The sequence below is a fragment of the Nannobrachium achirus genome, assembly GCF_963921795.1.
Source record: "Nannobrachium achirus genome assembly, chromosome: 4".
Taxonomy (NCBI): Eukaryota; Metazoa; Chordata; class Actinopteri; order Myctophiformes; family Myctophidae; genus Nannobrachium; species Nannobrachium achirus.
The window spans coordinates 52,080,539-52,096,167 of NC_137813.1; the positions used below are offsets into that span (position 1 = coordinate 52,080,539).

General features: G+C 42.5%; 2 long non-coding RNA genes across 2 annotated transcripts; one reads left to right on the top strand and one right to left on the bottom strand.

Moving 5' to 3' along the window:
- The first annotated feature begins 287 nt into the window (after positions 1–287).
- On the top strand, positions 288–4,570 carry LOC308284381. The gene is made up of 2 exons (XR_013962009.1): positions 288–467; positions 2,482–4,570. It is a non-coding gene; the product is annotated as an uncharacterized lncRNA (long non-coding RNA).
- A 2,795-nt stretch (positions 4,571–7,365) lies between these two features.
- LOC308284380 lies at positions 7,366–11,609 on the bottom strand. The gene is made up of 2 exons (XR_013962008.1): positions 11,496–11,609; positions 7,366–9,454 (listed from the first exon to the last, which is right to left on the bottom strand). It is a non-coding gene; the product is annotated as an uncharacterized lncRNA (long non-coding RNA).
- Between the last annotated feature and the right edge of the window lie 4,020 nt (positions 11,610–15,629).

Here is a 15,629-nt window from a genome sequence, read left to right on the forward strand (position 1 = left end):
TGCAACGGAGAGCTCCATTGTCAGAACCGGGATGCTGTTTTGATCGTGTTTTAAATGCACCAGATCACACACCATGAACCACCCACAGAATCCTGTAATTTTTCTGTGCATTTCAATACTAGATTTGTAATTTTTCGATGGCTAGATGGCTTAGAAAGGACAACGTTTATATTCTTTCCAAATATAAAATCAAGGTAGGTTGCAGGAACACACTTCCTAATGAGTCACAGAGAATGACGTTTGGTAGGCCAATCAGAGGTGGGTAAGGGCGGGTCTTCTCGGGAAGGTCGTGTTTTTGATTGGCTAATAGTGCCTGTCAGCATTGCTTTCACACAACACTGTGTGTGAGGATGAGGCTTTGTTTGTTTACAGTTTACACATGCACGCATGCATGCAGTGCCTGGCTGGTAGGAAGCTCACGGAGAGCCACGGATAACGTTTTGTCTTCTATTGCAAAGTCCATTCAGGTAAGAGTAAATACATTGTTAAATCCATCACTAATGTTAGGATGTGGTAGCCAATTGGGATGCGTGTGTTTGTTTCACTGTTTGATTGTCTGCTTTCTTGGGACATTTAATGCTAATGCTGTTGCTAAGCTGATTTAAACAACTACAAGCTAAAACAGGGGTCTTCAACGTTTTCAGGCTAGGGACCCCTTAGCTGAGAGAGAGATGAAGCAGGGACCCCTTAGCTGAGAGAGAGATGAAGCAGGGACCCCTTATGTGAGAGAGAGATGAATCAGGGACCCCTTAGTTGAGAGAGAGATGAAGCAGGGACCCCTTAGTTGAGAGAGAGATGAAGCAAGGACCACTTAGCTGAGAGAAAGATGAAGCAGGGACCCCTTAGCTGAGAGAGATAAAGCAGGGACCCCTTAGCTGAGACAGAGATGAAGCAGGGACCCCCTAGCTGAGATAGATAAAGCAAGGACCCCTTGAGATGAAGCAGGGATCCCTTAGCTGAGAGATAAAGCAGGGACCCCTTAGCTGAGAGAGATGAAGCAGGGACCCCCCACTACACCAAGCCTATTTGCCAACAATAGCAGATCTACAAGCTCTCAACATGGGAGGCGTTGAGAGCTTGTAGATCTGCAATTTTTGTCTTAAGTTCCCCTCAAAATAGGGATTGAACCCCCAAGTTGTTAATTATCCTATCACACAAAGATTTGGCGACCCCCCCCCCCCCCCCCCAGGGCCCCTATAGTAACTCTGAGGACCCCCTGATGAAGACCCCTGCTTTATAGCCTATGCCCCCCCCCACATCCTTATTGATAGGACAGTAGACTGACAGGAAATGCAGATATACAGTACATAGCAATGCATATATAATAATAGTAGATATATAAGCTGCCGTGCTGCGAGTTTGTAGATGTGCTAATTTTGAAGATCCTTGATCAACATGGTTAGAGTGCATATGCTATGGAATAAACTAGTTTATTGTCCTGCACAGACGTGCAGGACACACTACCCTGACACCAAGTGACCAACTGGCCCACTATGAGCCTGTAGACATCTATTTTTTGAGTATGACGCGTGTAGATCTGCTTTCTTGGACATTTCTGTAGTCAATCAATTACCTGGTTATTACATCTATTAACTTTTTATAGTGACTATACAATATAGCACACTCCATAGGAATTAATCTAAACTGTGTGTGTGTGTGTGTGTGTGTGTGTGTGTGTGTGTGTGTTGTATTAAAGATATAACCTAGAATTATATGTATCTCTTTGTATGTAACATGTTCATGCTTTGTGATATGTAAATGCAACCCAATCATATTCTGATTGGGTTGCATATGATGATTTTTTAACCTAGTGTTCAGGTGTATGGCTCTTAAATTTAAATTTATGTAATTGAATTCTATTGGTTCATTAACTAATTGATTGTTGACACCCACCATGGAATATGACCTATTTATAGGCTCCAATGCCACTCACTTGTAACTTGAGAAAGCCCTGTTGGGCGAAACGTTGTTGGTTGAAATTAAAAAACGTGAGAGCATTATACGTGTGCGGACATTATCCTTTATTCATTGTTTCCTGGATCCAGCACCGTATACACATTTTGGGGATGTGCATATGCTATTCCTTTGTTCTGTGTGTGTATTCTCCTCAGAATAGGGATGCGAGGGTTCATGTTGTTAATCTGAAAGAATGATCATTTCACACAAAAAGTGCTGCGAGCTTGTTGATCTGCTGTTTTTGAAGAAAAGAAATTAGTGCAAGTTTTAATCTCTTTTAAAAGCGAACATTTGTAACACAACTCCCTGCACTCTCTAACACTGAGAGTGCACAAATGGAACCAAATGGATTTGGTTCCATTTGTACTTTGTCAAAGTTAAGGGGAGACCTTCAAATTTGTCGTACTGGTCGGGCCAGCGGTTAACAGCAGCAGACTCTTGTAGTTCTGGTGTGAACAGTTTTTGCACTTTTTGATTTAGTAAAAATGTGTCTAAACTCAATTCCACTCTCATATATTCATATAGGTTGATGGAGGATGGGATTCCGTCATCTTATGAGGACCTAACTGGAGCATAGCTGGTACAACCTGCAGGGAGCCTCTGCTAAGACACTGCGAATATACACCCAAGCCCTGGTCTTCTCTGCAGCGGATTACTGTGCCCCAGTCTGGAGCAGAACCCCCGTGCATGGCAAGGTTGATGTGGCTATCAACAGTGCCCTCCGTATCATAACTGGATGCCCGAAGCCTAGCCTACCCCAGTGTCCCTCTTGCCATTCGTCATGGGAATAGCCACGGCCGGCTGCCTCCCACGTCCTGAGATGCTGGCATGGCTATATGCGACACCGATGAAATGAAACTAGCTTTTACTTTTTCCTCCACGTCGCTGACTCCAGTTGCAGGAGCGCGTTGTGCAGAGCTTTGTTCAAAATAACTGAGGAACACACTGGAACAATGTTGACGGACATCTTTTCCTATGTTGGATTGGATTAATACCCTTGGTGTCAATGCGTTGGAAACGTGGAGGTTTTACCTGCCTTTTTTGCTTTGATGCCGCCTTTTGTGGACCTGCTTTTACCTGCGGCTATGTGGACCATAACACCATGTACATACATACATACTGCTGCTAAGTGGACCTAATCTCATACATACATACATACATGAACTTTACACTTTGAATACGGTACATCATCATTGGCAGGATCTGCTGGTAGGGCTCTGGGTGGCATAATAGCAAAAAAACAAACAGCTGGGTGATCTGGGATATGCTGCTTACTCCAAACTATTTCACACGTGTGTTTGCCCTGTCATGGACTATTATGGCAGGTGTATGGGGCTCAAACACAAATATGAAAAGGGCAAATGGTCCAAAATAGAGCGATACAGTATTTCCTAGGTGTGCATACATTTGCCCAGGTATTGGCAATAACAGGAGATATGGGATGGGAACCGTGTGAAGTAAGGTGGAAGGGCAGCATGGTAGCCTATTGGAATAGATTAATCAGAATGCCAGAAAATAGAGTTGCCAAGAAAATATTTATTTGGGATGTATCAATAAAAGGTGCATGGGCATTGGGCAAGTACTGTGGATGAGATGCCCCTGCACCTTGAAACTGGTAGATACAGAGGAGTAGTGGAGGAAGAGGGGGTTTGTATTTATTGTGACATAAATGATATTGAGAATGAGTTCCACTTTATGTTCTACTGCCCTTTGTATCATGAGCTACGTCAAAGACTGTTTAATAAGTGTAAAAACCTAGATTTGATATGGTTAAGTGACGCAGAGAGACTTTGTTGGATTTTTGAACACAAGATATTTGCACTGGCAGAATATTTAGAGAAAGCATGGGACAAACAGACAAAGAAAACATATATGTAAGGTATATTTATTTTGTTTTGTCATTTTCTTTTCTTTTCTTTATAATATTATTGTTGTGCACTGTGTGCAGTTTCCAATAATGGAATGTGGTATTGTTTATTCATGTTTGGTGTCTTATAAGCTCGCAAGGGATGGGTCTTTTCGAAGTATACCATGACACGAAAAAAATAAATAATAATAACCGGTTATGCTTAACGGTTACACGGTTAATTTTCATAATAATATGATCGCATTGTCCTGGTCCTGGATACTGATGATAGCCAAAGATATTATTATGCCAAGGTACTATATTAGTGTTGTGTTGGTGGTGAAGGTTTTCCATGAGGTGATTTATATAACCAGAATACACTGTGCCCGTTTGTCTTCTCATTCTGTATGCCCATGGCAAAGAGCATTTTTACTAAAATGTCCACCTGCTGGACAGGTTATTCAATGATTGGAATTGATTAATTCAGAATCAAGCATTCAACTAAGCTGTGAGTTAGATGATGAACATGTTTCCCCTCTCTCTGCCCTGTTTTTTTCCTGAAAATAAGTACACCTGTAGAATGTGACCACAATGATTCTGATTCACAGAAAAAAAAAATTGTAATACAATCATGAAATCATGTTTTCATTCCCACTTCAGTTCTAGGACACTTCGTAGCAACACCAGTGCATATTACCAGTACACAGGATGCCAAAACATGTAATGTGTGATGTATATGTGCCAAGAACAATAAATTCCAGGAATATGTATCATGTCTTTGTGTTTATTGATAATGAAATATAGCTATGTATTCAAGCAAATTGTGCTGTTACAGTATGTCATACATACGTACATGTTAGTACAGTAGGTGTATAATCCAGCTATATTTGCAGACTAAATGTGCTTTACAGTAACAAGGACAGAGATCACCAGGCAGGGAGTTTCACTGCCAACAGCAAATACCTGGTTGTGATACTGTAGTGTTATATTGTAGTAATAGTGTGTTATTACTGTCATATTACATAGTGATACAACCTTTCTGACATGATATGATATAGTACTATTGTCAGTTTGGTTTTCATCATAGCTTTCCATCAACTGGACTATACTGTATATGAGGCAGATATGTGTACAGCAGGGTTCCCCAATTAGTTTTCCCCAAGGGCCGAATTATGTCTAGGATACAGGGCCACAACATTGCAGGGGGTGACGGTGGTGTTCCCACTACTCCAGCGACAGTTTTCGTCGTTGTCAGGTGAAAATCTTGAATGTCTAAAACTGTTCGTTTTGAATTTATCATATTAAAAATGATTTAAACTAGTGAAAACAGCCGATCTACAAGCACACAACGCTTCGCGTTGCGAGGCGTTGTGTGCTTGTAGATCTGCTGTTTTCACTACTTTTGTGCGACGGCCTTGTATGATTTACGAAAGAACGTACAAATTTGGAGATACGAGATTTCCACCCGACAACGACGATATACTAGCTTTGTTGCTGCTCTTATACCACCATTATTACTGGGGTTGGTGTGGGCCAGACAGTAGCCCCCCGCGGGCTGCAAATGGCTCGCGGGCCGCCTATTGGGGAACCCTGGTGTACAGTATCAGATGTATGAACAGTTAGAAAGATGTTAAATCAACAGCATCTGTCAGCAGTGAAACAGCAGTTAACTTAAGCAGGCAACTGAACTGTCTTGCTTCTGGAGCCCTGGTAGCCAGGCCCTGGACTGCTCAAGCTGCGGCAAGCACCAAGAACTAGAGGCAAGAAAATTTAATATGGGAGCCAACCCAGGGTAAAGCACTGGAGGGGCAAGAAGTACCACATGCTGTAGATGCACTGTGCGACAGCTTATAGCTAACAACACTGTAGATTTCAGGGTTTAGGTTTCTCAAACCTTCAAAGTTCAAGGTCTCCTCTTAACTCTGACAGTGTACAAATGAGCCAAATGAACCCTAACGAGTCCATTTGGGTTCCATTTGTACACTGTCAGAGTTACAGATTAGTATGGGTCAATTTGGACCCCCCTAAAGGAACCCACAGTGTCCCTGGAATCCACTTTGAGAAACACTGCTGCTCTAGGTTAGGGTTAGGGTTAAGTTTAGGGTTCGATTTAGGGTTAGGGTTACTGTGACGTCAGACCACTCTAACAGAATGGGTTTGCCACTCTGATAAAAGTCAGATATTGATCATAGTGTAGGCCTCACCAAGAGGCATTCCTTGTACGGTGGCACCTACTGTAATATAGACGATCTACAAGATCACTACGGGTTGCTGATGCTACTCATTTTGAGCTTGTGTGGATTGGTTCTTTTCAGGAAGTGGTGATTCCAGGGACTCTTTACGGACTAAGTTCCTTTAGGGGGGTCCAACTTGACCCATACTAATCTGTAACTGTTCATACATCTGATACTGTACACCAGGGTTCCCCAATAGGCGGCCCGCGGGCCATTTGCAGCCCGCGGGGGGCTACTGTCTGGCCCACACCAACCCCAGTAATAATGGTGGTATAAGAGCAGCAACAAAGCTAGTATATCGTCGTTGTCGGGTGGAAATCTCGTATCTCCAAATTTGTACGTTCTTTCGTAAATCATACAAGGCCGTCGCACAAAAGTAGTGAAAACAGCAGATCTACAAGCACACAACGCCGCCTCGCAACGCGAAGCGTTGTGTGCTTGTAGATCGGCTGTTTTCACTAGTTTAAATCATTTTTAATATGATAAATTCAAAACGAACAGTTTTAGACATTCAAGATTTTCACCTGACAACGACGAAAACTGTCGCTGGAGTAGTGGGAACACCACCGTCACCCCCTGCAATGTTGTGGCCCTCGGCTTGGTATCCTAGACATAATTCGGCCCTTGGGGAAAACTAATTGGGGAACCCTGCTGTACACATATCTGCCTCATATACAGTATAGTCCAGTTGATGGAAAGCTATGATGAAAACCAAACTGACAATACTATATCATATCATGTCAGAAAGGTTGTATCACTATGTAATATGACAGTAATAACACACTATTACTACAATATAACACTACAGTATCACAACCAGGTATTTGCTGTTGGCAGTGAAACTCCCTGCCTGGTGATCTCTGTCCTTGTTACTGTAAAGCACATCAAAGGGGATTCCAGACGGTACGCGGTCACCGCCTGCTAGTAATTCATTTTCAACGGGAGGCGGGCGGCTTTTTCAGCCGCGCAGCGAAGTTTTGGGGCGGCGAGGAGAGCGGGCGCGGCCCCGTGAAATCTCCCGCGAGCGTGCTCGTTTGTGCATGCGTACGCGGGCGGTGAGAGATGGATTGTGTTCATCTTTGTGAAATACCGCGCGGCGTTTAATCACTGAACGAGTGTGTTTGTGTCTCACCGCGGTGCGGCCACCGCTGATCCTAGCGGCAGCCCCGACGGCAACCGCCTGCCGTGTGTAGAGCACCTTAGTCTGCAAATATAGCTGGATTATACACCTACTGTACTAACATGTACGTATGTATGACATACTGTAACAGCACAATTTGCTTGAATACATAGCTATATTTCATTATCAATAAACACAAAGACATGATACATATTCCTGGAATTTATTGTTCTTGGCACATATACATCACACATTACATGTTTTGGCATCCTGTGTACTGGTAATATGCACTGGTGTTGCTACGAAGTGTCCTAGAACTGAAGTGGGAATGAAAACATGATTTCATGATTGTATTACAATTTTTTTTTTCTGTGAATCAGAATCATTGTGGTCACATTCTACAGGTGTACTTATTTTCAGGAAAAAAACAGGGCAGAGAGAGGGGAAACATGTTCATCATCTAACTCACAGCTTAGTTGAATGCTTGATTCTGAATTAATCAATTCCAATCATTGAATAACCTGTCCAGCAGGTGGACATTTTAGTAAAAATGCTCTTTGCCATGGGCATACAGAATGAGAAGACAAACGGGCACAGTGTATTCTGGTTATATAAATCACCTCATGGAAAACCTTCACCACCAACACAACACTAATATAGTACCTTGGCATAATAATATCTTTGGCTATCATCAGTATCCAGGACCAGGACAATGCGATCATATTATTATGAAAATTAACCGTGTAACCGTTAAGCATAACCGGTTATTATTATTTATTTTTTTCGTGTCATGGTATACTTCGAAAAGACCCATCCCTTGCGAGCTTATAAGACACCAAACATGAATAAACAATACCACATTCCATTATTGGAAACTGCACACAGTGCACAACAATAATATTATAAAGAAAAGAAAAGAAAATGACAAAACAAAATAAATATACCTTACATATATGTTTTCTTTGTCTGTTTGTCCCATGCTTTCTCTAAATATTCTGCCAGTGCAAATATCTTGTGTTCAAAAATCCAACAAAGTCTCTCTGCGTCACTTAACCATATCAAATCTAGGTTTTTACACTTATTAAACAGTCTTTGACGTAGCTCATGATACAAAGGGCAGTAGAACATAAAGTGGAACTCATTCTCAATATCATTTATGTCACAATAAATACAAACCCCCTCTTCCTCCACTACTCCTCTGTATCTACCAGTTTCAAGGTGCAGGGGCATCTCATCCACAGTACTTGCCCAATGCCCATGCACCTTTTATTGATACATCCCAAATAAATATTTTCTTGGCAACTCTATTTTCTGGCATTCTGATTAATCTATTCCAATAGGCTACCATGCTGCCCTTCCACCTTACTTCACACGGTTCCCATCCCATATCTCCTGTTATTGCCAATACCTGGGCAAATGTATGCACACCTAGGAAATACTGTATCGCTCTATTTTGGACCATTTGCCCTTTTCATATTTGTGTTTGAGCCCCATACACCTGCCATAATAGTCCATGACAGGGCAAACACACGTGTGAAATAGTTTGGAGTAAGCAGCATATCCCAGATCACCCAGCTGTTTGTTTTTTTGCTATTATGCCACCCAGAGCCCTACCAGCAGATCCTGCCAATGATGATGTACCGTATTCAAAGTGTAAAGTTCATGTATGTATGTATGTATGAGATTAGGTCCACTTAGCAGCAGTATGTATGTATGTACATGGTGTTATGGTCCACATAGCCGCAGGTAAAAGCAGGTCCACAAAAGGCGGCATCAAAGCAAAAAAGGCAGGTAAAACCTCCACGTTTCCAACGCATTGACACCAAGGGTATTAATCCAATCCAACATAGGAAAAGATGTCCGTCAACATTGTTCCAGTGTGTTCCTCAGTTATTTTGAACAAAGCTCTGCACAACGCGCTCCTGCAACTGGAGTCAGCGACGTGGAGGAAAAAGTAAAAGCTAGTTTCATTTCATCGGTGTCGCATATAGCCATGCCAGCATCTCAGGACGTGGGAGGCAGCCGGCCGTGGCTATTCCCATGACGAATGGCAAGAGGGACACTGGGGTAGGCTAGGCTTCGGGCATCCAGTTATGATACGGAGGGCACTGTTGATAGCCACATCAACCTTGCCATGCACGGGGGTTCTGCTCCAGACTGGGGCACAGTAATCCGCTGCAGAGAAGACCAGGGCTTGGGTGTATATTCGCAGTGTCTTAGCAGAGGCTCCCTGCAGGTTGTACCAGCTATGCTCCAGTTAGGTCCTCATAAGATGACGGAATCCCATCCTCCATCAACCTATATGAATATATGAGAGTGGAATTGAGTTTAGACACATTTTTACTAAATCAAAAAGTGCAAAAACTGTTCACACCAGAACTACAAGAGTCTGCTGCTGTTAACCGCTGGCCCGACCAGTACGACAAATTTGAAGGTCTCCCCTTAACTTTGACAGAGTACAAATGGAACCAAATCCATTTGGTTCCATTTGTGCACTCTCAGTGTTAGAGAGTGCAGGGAGTTGTGTTACAAATGTTCGCTTTTAAAAGAGATTAAAACTTGCACTAATTTCTTTTCTTCAAAAACAGCAGATCAACAAGCTCGCAGCACTTTTTGTGTGAAATGATCATTCTTTCAGATTAACAACATGAACCCTCGCATCCCTATTCTGAGGAGAATACACACACAGAACAAAGGAATAGCATATGCACATCCCCAAAATGTGTATACGGTGCTGGATCCAGGAAACAATGAATAAAGGATAATGTCCGCACACGTATAATGCTCTCACGTTTTTTAATTTCAACCAACAACGTTTCGCCCAACAGGGCTTTCTCAAGTTACAAGTGAGTGGCATTGGAGCCTATAAATAGGTCATATTCCATGGTGGGTGTCAACAATCAATTAGTTAATGAACCAATAGAATTCAATTACATAAATTTAAATTTAAGAGCCATACACCTGAACACTAGGTTAAAAAATCATCATATGCAACCCAATCAGAATATGATTGGGTTGCATTTACATATCACAAAGCATGAACATGTTACATACAAAGAGATACATATAATTCTAGGTTATATCTTTAATACAACACACACACACACACACACACACACACACACACACACACACACACACACACACACACACACACACACAGTTTAGATTAATTCCTATGGAGTGTGCTATATTGTATAGTCACTATAAAAAGTTAATAGATGTAATAACCAGGTAATTGATTGACTACAGAAATGTCCAAGAAAGCAGATCTACACGCGTCATACTCAAAAAATAGATGTCTACAGGCTCATAGTGGGCCAGTTGGTCACTTGGTGTCAGGGTAGTGTGTCCTGCACGTCTGTGCAGGACAATAAACTAGTTTATTCCATAGCATATGCACTCTAACCATGTTGATCAAGGATCTTCAAAATTAGCACATCTACAAACTCGCAGCACGGCAGCTTATATATCTACTATTATTATATATGCATTGCTATGTACTGTATATCTGCATTTCCTGTCAGTCTACTGTCCTATCAATAAGGATGTGGGGGGGGGGCATAGGCTATAAAGCAGGGGTCTTCATCAGGGGGTCCTCAGAGTTACTATAGGGGCCCTGGGGGGGGGGGGGGGGTCGCCAAATCTTTGTGTGATAGGATAATTAACAACTTGGGGGTTCAATCCCTATTTTGAGGGGAACTTAAGACAAAAATTGCAGATCTACAAGCTCTCAACGCCTCCCATGTTGAGAGCTTGTAGATCTGCTATTGTTGGCAAATAGGCTTGGTGTAGTGGGGGGTCCCTGCTTCATCTCTCTCAGCTAAGGGGTCCCTGCTTTATCTCTCAGCTAAGGGATCCCTGCTTCATCTCAAGGGGTCCTTGCTTTATCTATCTCAGCTAGGGGGTCCCTGCTTCATCTCTGTCTCAGCTAAGGGGTCCCTGCTTTATCTCTCTCAGCTAAGGGGTCCCTGCTTCATCTTTCTCTCAGCTAAGTGGTCCTTGCTTCATCTCTCTCTCAACTAAGGGGTCCCTGCTTCATCTCTCTCTCAACTAAGGGGTCCCTGATTCATCTCTCTCTCACATAAGGGGTCCCTGCTTCATCTCTCTCTCAGCTAAGGGGTCCCTGCTTCATCTCTCTCTCAGCTAAGGGGTCCCTGGCCTGAAAACGTTGAAGACCCCTGTTTTAGCTTGTAGTTGTTTAAATCAGCTTAGCAACAGCATTAGCATTAAATGTCCCAAGAAAGCAGACAATCAAACAGTGAAACAAACACACGCATCCCAATTGGCTACCACATCCTAACATTAGTGATGGATTTAACAATGTATTTACTCTTACCTGAATGGACTTTGCAATAGAAGACAAAACGTTATCCGTGGCTCTCCGTGAGCTTCCTACCAGCCAGGCACTGCATGCATGCGTGCATGTGTAAACTGTAAACAAAGCCTCATCCTCACACACAGTGTTGTGTGAAAGCAATGCTGACAGGCACTATTAGCCAATCAAAAACACGACCTTCCCGAGAAGACCCGCCCTTACCCACCTCTGATTGGCCTACCAAACGTCATTCTCTGTGACTCATTAGGAAGTGTGTTCCTGCAACCTACCTTGATTTTATATTTGGAAAGAATATAAACGTTGTCCTTTCTAAGCCATCTAGCCATCGAAAAATTACAAATCTAGTATTGAAATGCACAGAAAAATTACAGGATTCTGTGGGTGGTTCATGGTGTGTGATCTGGTGCATTTAAAACACGATCAAAACAGCATCCCGGTTCTGACAATGGAGCTCTCAGTTGCAGAACCGGGATGCTGTTTTGATACATGATCAAAACAGCATCCCGGTTCTGAAAATGAAGCGCTCCAAGCGCTCCGTTGACGCGTTGCCATGGTTACCTCGCTAGGCGACTGAAAGAGTGGGAGGCGTCTGAAATGGAGGCCTTTGGGCATGTCCTTTGACGTTTAGACAAGACGCGGTGATTCCTTTGAAGTTTAGACAAGACGCAGTGAGGCAACTTGACGGGGCGTCTTGCGTGATACGCGGTAGGGATGAGAACGTGTTGTATATACTGTATGGTACTTAGTATAGCTGTTTAGATTCTCTCTCCATCTAGGGAGAGCACCTTGGTGTATAAGAGGTGTCCCATATGACACTTGAGGAGGTCTTCTGCCCAACAGGGCAAAGCTCTGGCCGGGAGGCCGGGAGGCCAGATACACAGCTCTCTGATGCTGTGTATGCTGTTTCTCTGTTTCTGAAATCTTCAATAAATGTTTGACTTCACCTTGACTGGAACATTAATATTTTTCTATCACAAGATATACAGGTTCTGTTCCAACTTCTTCCATTTTGTTTGAACTTGAGGGAATTGGTAATCACCTCAATTAGATTTTCTGTCTGAATTTGCTTGTTTGAAAGAAATTTACGTTTTCATTGAGTTGGCAACACTCACCCTTAAACTTTTTTTTTTGCCTCAAAGGAGTAGTTCACGCCATGAAGCCTTGAATTCATGGAGATTTTTTAGTTTGTGTCTCCATGTATTCTAAGCTTAAGTAATTAAGCTTATTCTAAATAAGTAATTTAATGGATGAACTACTCATTTTAAGACTGCTCAAATACATCAGCTGGGAGATCAGGGGAACCACTTTAACAGAATGGGTTTTCCGCTCTGACATCATGCTCTGACTTCACCATGATGTCAGGGGAACCACTTTAACAGAATCCCTTTTATGCACATATATGGAGTTCCCTGATGCCATCACTATTAAGCCCAATCTAACAAGACTTCATATGGGAATGTCCATATATGGAGGCCACACCGGCCACATACCACACTAACAGCATCCATATATGGCCCAAGACAGCCCATGGCTGGTTCTACAGACATCTCCATGTATGGGCATGAAGGGATTGTATGTATGATGTCAGATGTCATAGACGTCATAGGACTTTAACATAACGAACTAGAAGTAGTGCTCTTCCGAGCACAGGTCTCCAGCACCAGGCCAGGCGTCCTGGTGGTGCTACTGTATAATAGGCCAATATAAAAAGGGTGGCATATGTTCTTCACGTTAGACCTTTCATGGCAATCGGATGCTGCATGCATGATTTGAGGCATTGTGTTCCAAAAATGTGTTTTGCTAAAGTCTACCTGCTGGTGGCGCTATAAGAGGCCAATGTGAAAAGGGTAGCATTTGTTCCTTGACATAGTGGTAATATGTGTGGCAAATTTCAAGGTAATCGCAAGCTGCATTGATGATTTGAGGCATTTTGTTCAAAAACGGAGCAATCCCGCAAACTTTGGAAGCTAATATGATAACACATGATAGAGATACTGTGTACTGATTTGTGTTATTTTTGGAGAAAATCTGAAGGAGTAATATCCAAAAATGTGTTTTACATAAGTCGGCCCAAAGGTGGCGCTATAAAAGGCTGATGTGAAAAATGCAGTGAAAAGGTTTTTCCTTGGCCTCTAGGGAGTGCGTGTACACAGTTTGACACTGATCGGTGGAGTAAAAACACAAATTGGCCTGCATAGCGCCACCATGGGGCTGATTTGAACATTTTGACGTGGCATTTCTTCCTCGGCCTAGTGGGAATGTGTGTGTGCGACTGAACTGAGTCAGTGGGTCCCTAGACATGAAAAATCACCGAGGTGCTCGTCCGCCATAGTGGCACGAATGGCGCAATGGCCAAATCAAATATGGCTGCCTTCGGCTATGATGAAAATCCAACTTTTCTGTTTCTGGGTGTATATGCACATGTAATACCTCTATTTGGACTAATTGTGGTGTGGGGAATTCATTTCTGGGTATTACCCAGGGGGCAAAGGAAGGTGTGCTGCATTTGCCCCGACATACAAAGTTGTCCACCAGAAATATTATCTATGACCCAGTAGGATCACAACCTATATGGACAACCCGGTCAATTTGTACAACAAAGTCCAATATGGCCGCCTTTAGTTTTAATGGGGGGTGAATAGGGCAACATTTTTAAATGAGGGATATTTCCACGAAACTTCACAGGTTGATCAATGGTATACATATGAACATTTTTTGTATTGCAAGTTTCCATGAAATCCAATATGGCCGCCACAATATGGCCGCCATAATGTAAGGACCCAGAAAATAGGTTTTGCCTCTAACTTCTGAACCAGATGAGCTAGAAACGCAAACTTGGTGTCTATTTCATGGTGTCTGACCATGGGAGACTCAATGGAATAGCTAATTTTATTATTGGGTGTGTCTGGACCTTTATTGTGCATATTTGCAAGATGGTGGACTCCCAAAATAGAGCTTTAACATAATTTCTACCATGATTGTTGACTGCTTTTGCAAATACAAGCAATATGAATCCATTTTCTAAGATTTATGGCACAGAAGGGACTGATATCTGTATTATTCTTGAGTTTGCATGTTGTCAAAATGGCTGTAAACGAGATATTATATTTCCTGTCCGATTCTACTGTATGTAGTTGTAGCAATGACTTCAGATAAAATCAGAGACCAAAACAATGTATCTAAATTATTTTTTAATTAAAAAAAAAGAAAAAAAAGAGAGAGATTATCTCAATGAAATGAATGCAACTGCCTTTTTGGGTCTTTCACACATAGACATGCACATGCTTTCCAACAACTTCAGCTTCAGGGAAATTATAATGAACACATGATTAAAACAGGCTGCATTATAATGCAAATAATTGCTAGTCACTATCACTGTCATGTGTACCTATCCTGCTGCATCTTGTCTCCAGTCCTTGGCAACGACACCCCAAGTAGCATGCAATTCCCTTCTTCGCACATGAACAGTTTTTCTGGCAGCCTTTGATACAGCTACATGATATTGCCTTGTCCCTAGGCCAGGCTGGCTCTGTAGATGGACAGGGGACTGCCTTCCCATCACTGAGAGACCATCCATATTCAATGAAGCAAGGGATGTCTGGCTTCGCGATGTGTGCAGTTTTATCTATTATGGCTGCTAGAGCAGCTCTTTTCAGGTGCAGGCCAAAGGCATTTTCTGTAGGTGGCAGCAGCTTCAACAGGGTTGATCGGTTATTTAGGGAACTTGTACACTTTCAGCTTTGCCAGGTCAAAGTCCTCCGAATGGTCAGCTTTTGATGCACAGCTATTGTGAGGTCTCTAGCCTGATTCTTGACATCCTCTGAGAGGGAATAAGAGGAATTTTCACCAAACTCCTGAAGTGCAGGGAGATCTAGACCCATGCTGGTCTTGAACCATGCCTTCTTTCCAGTGAAAAAGGGATAGAGTGGAGCTTACAAAAAATACTATAAAAGTGCAAGTAATGAACAAAATCGTTTTTGAAAAAATGGCATTGACATGGATATTTCAGAGACAAGATGATCCTTAATGGTCAAAACAATGTCAGAAATGCATTATACATGTCAGCATTAGTTGATTTAGACCTACTGCACCTGTTTTTATTCCTAACAATGGCCAAGTTATGGCCCACGGTCT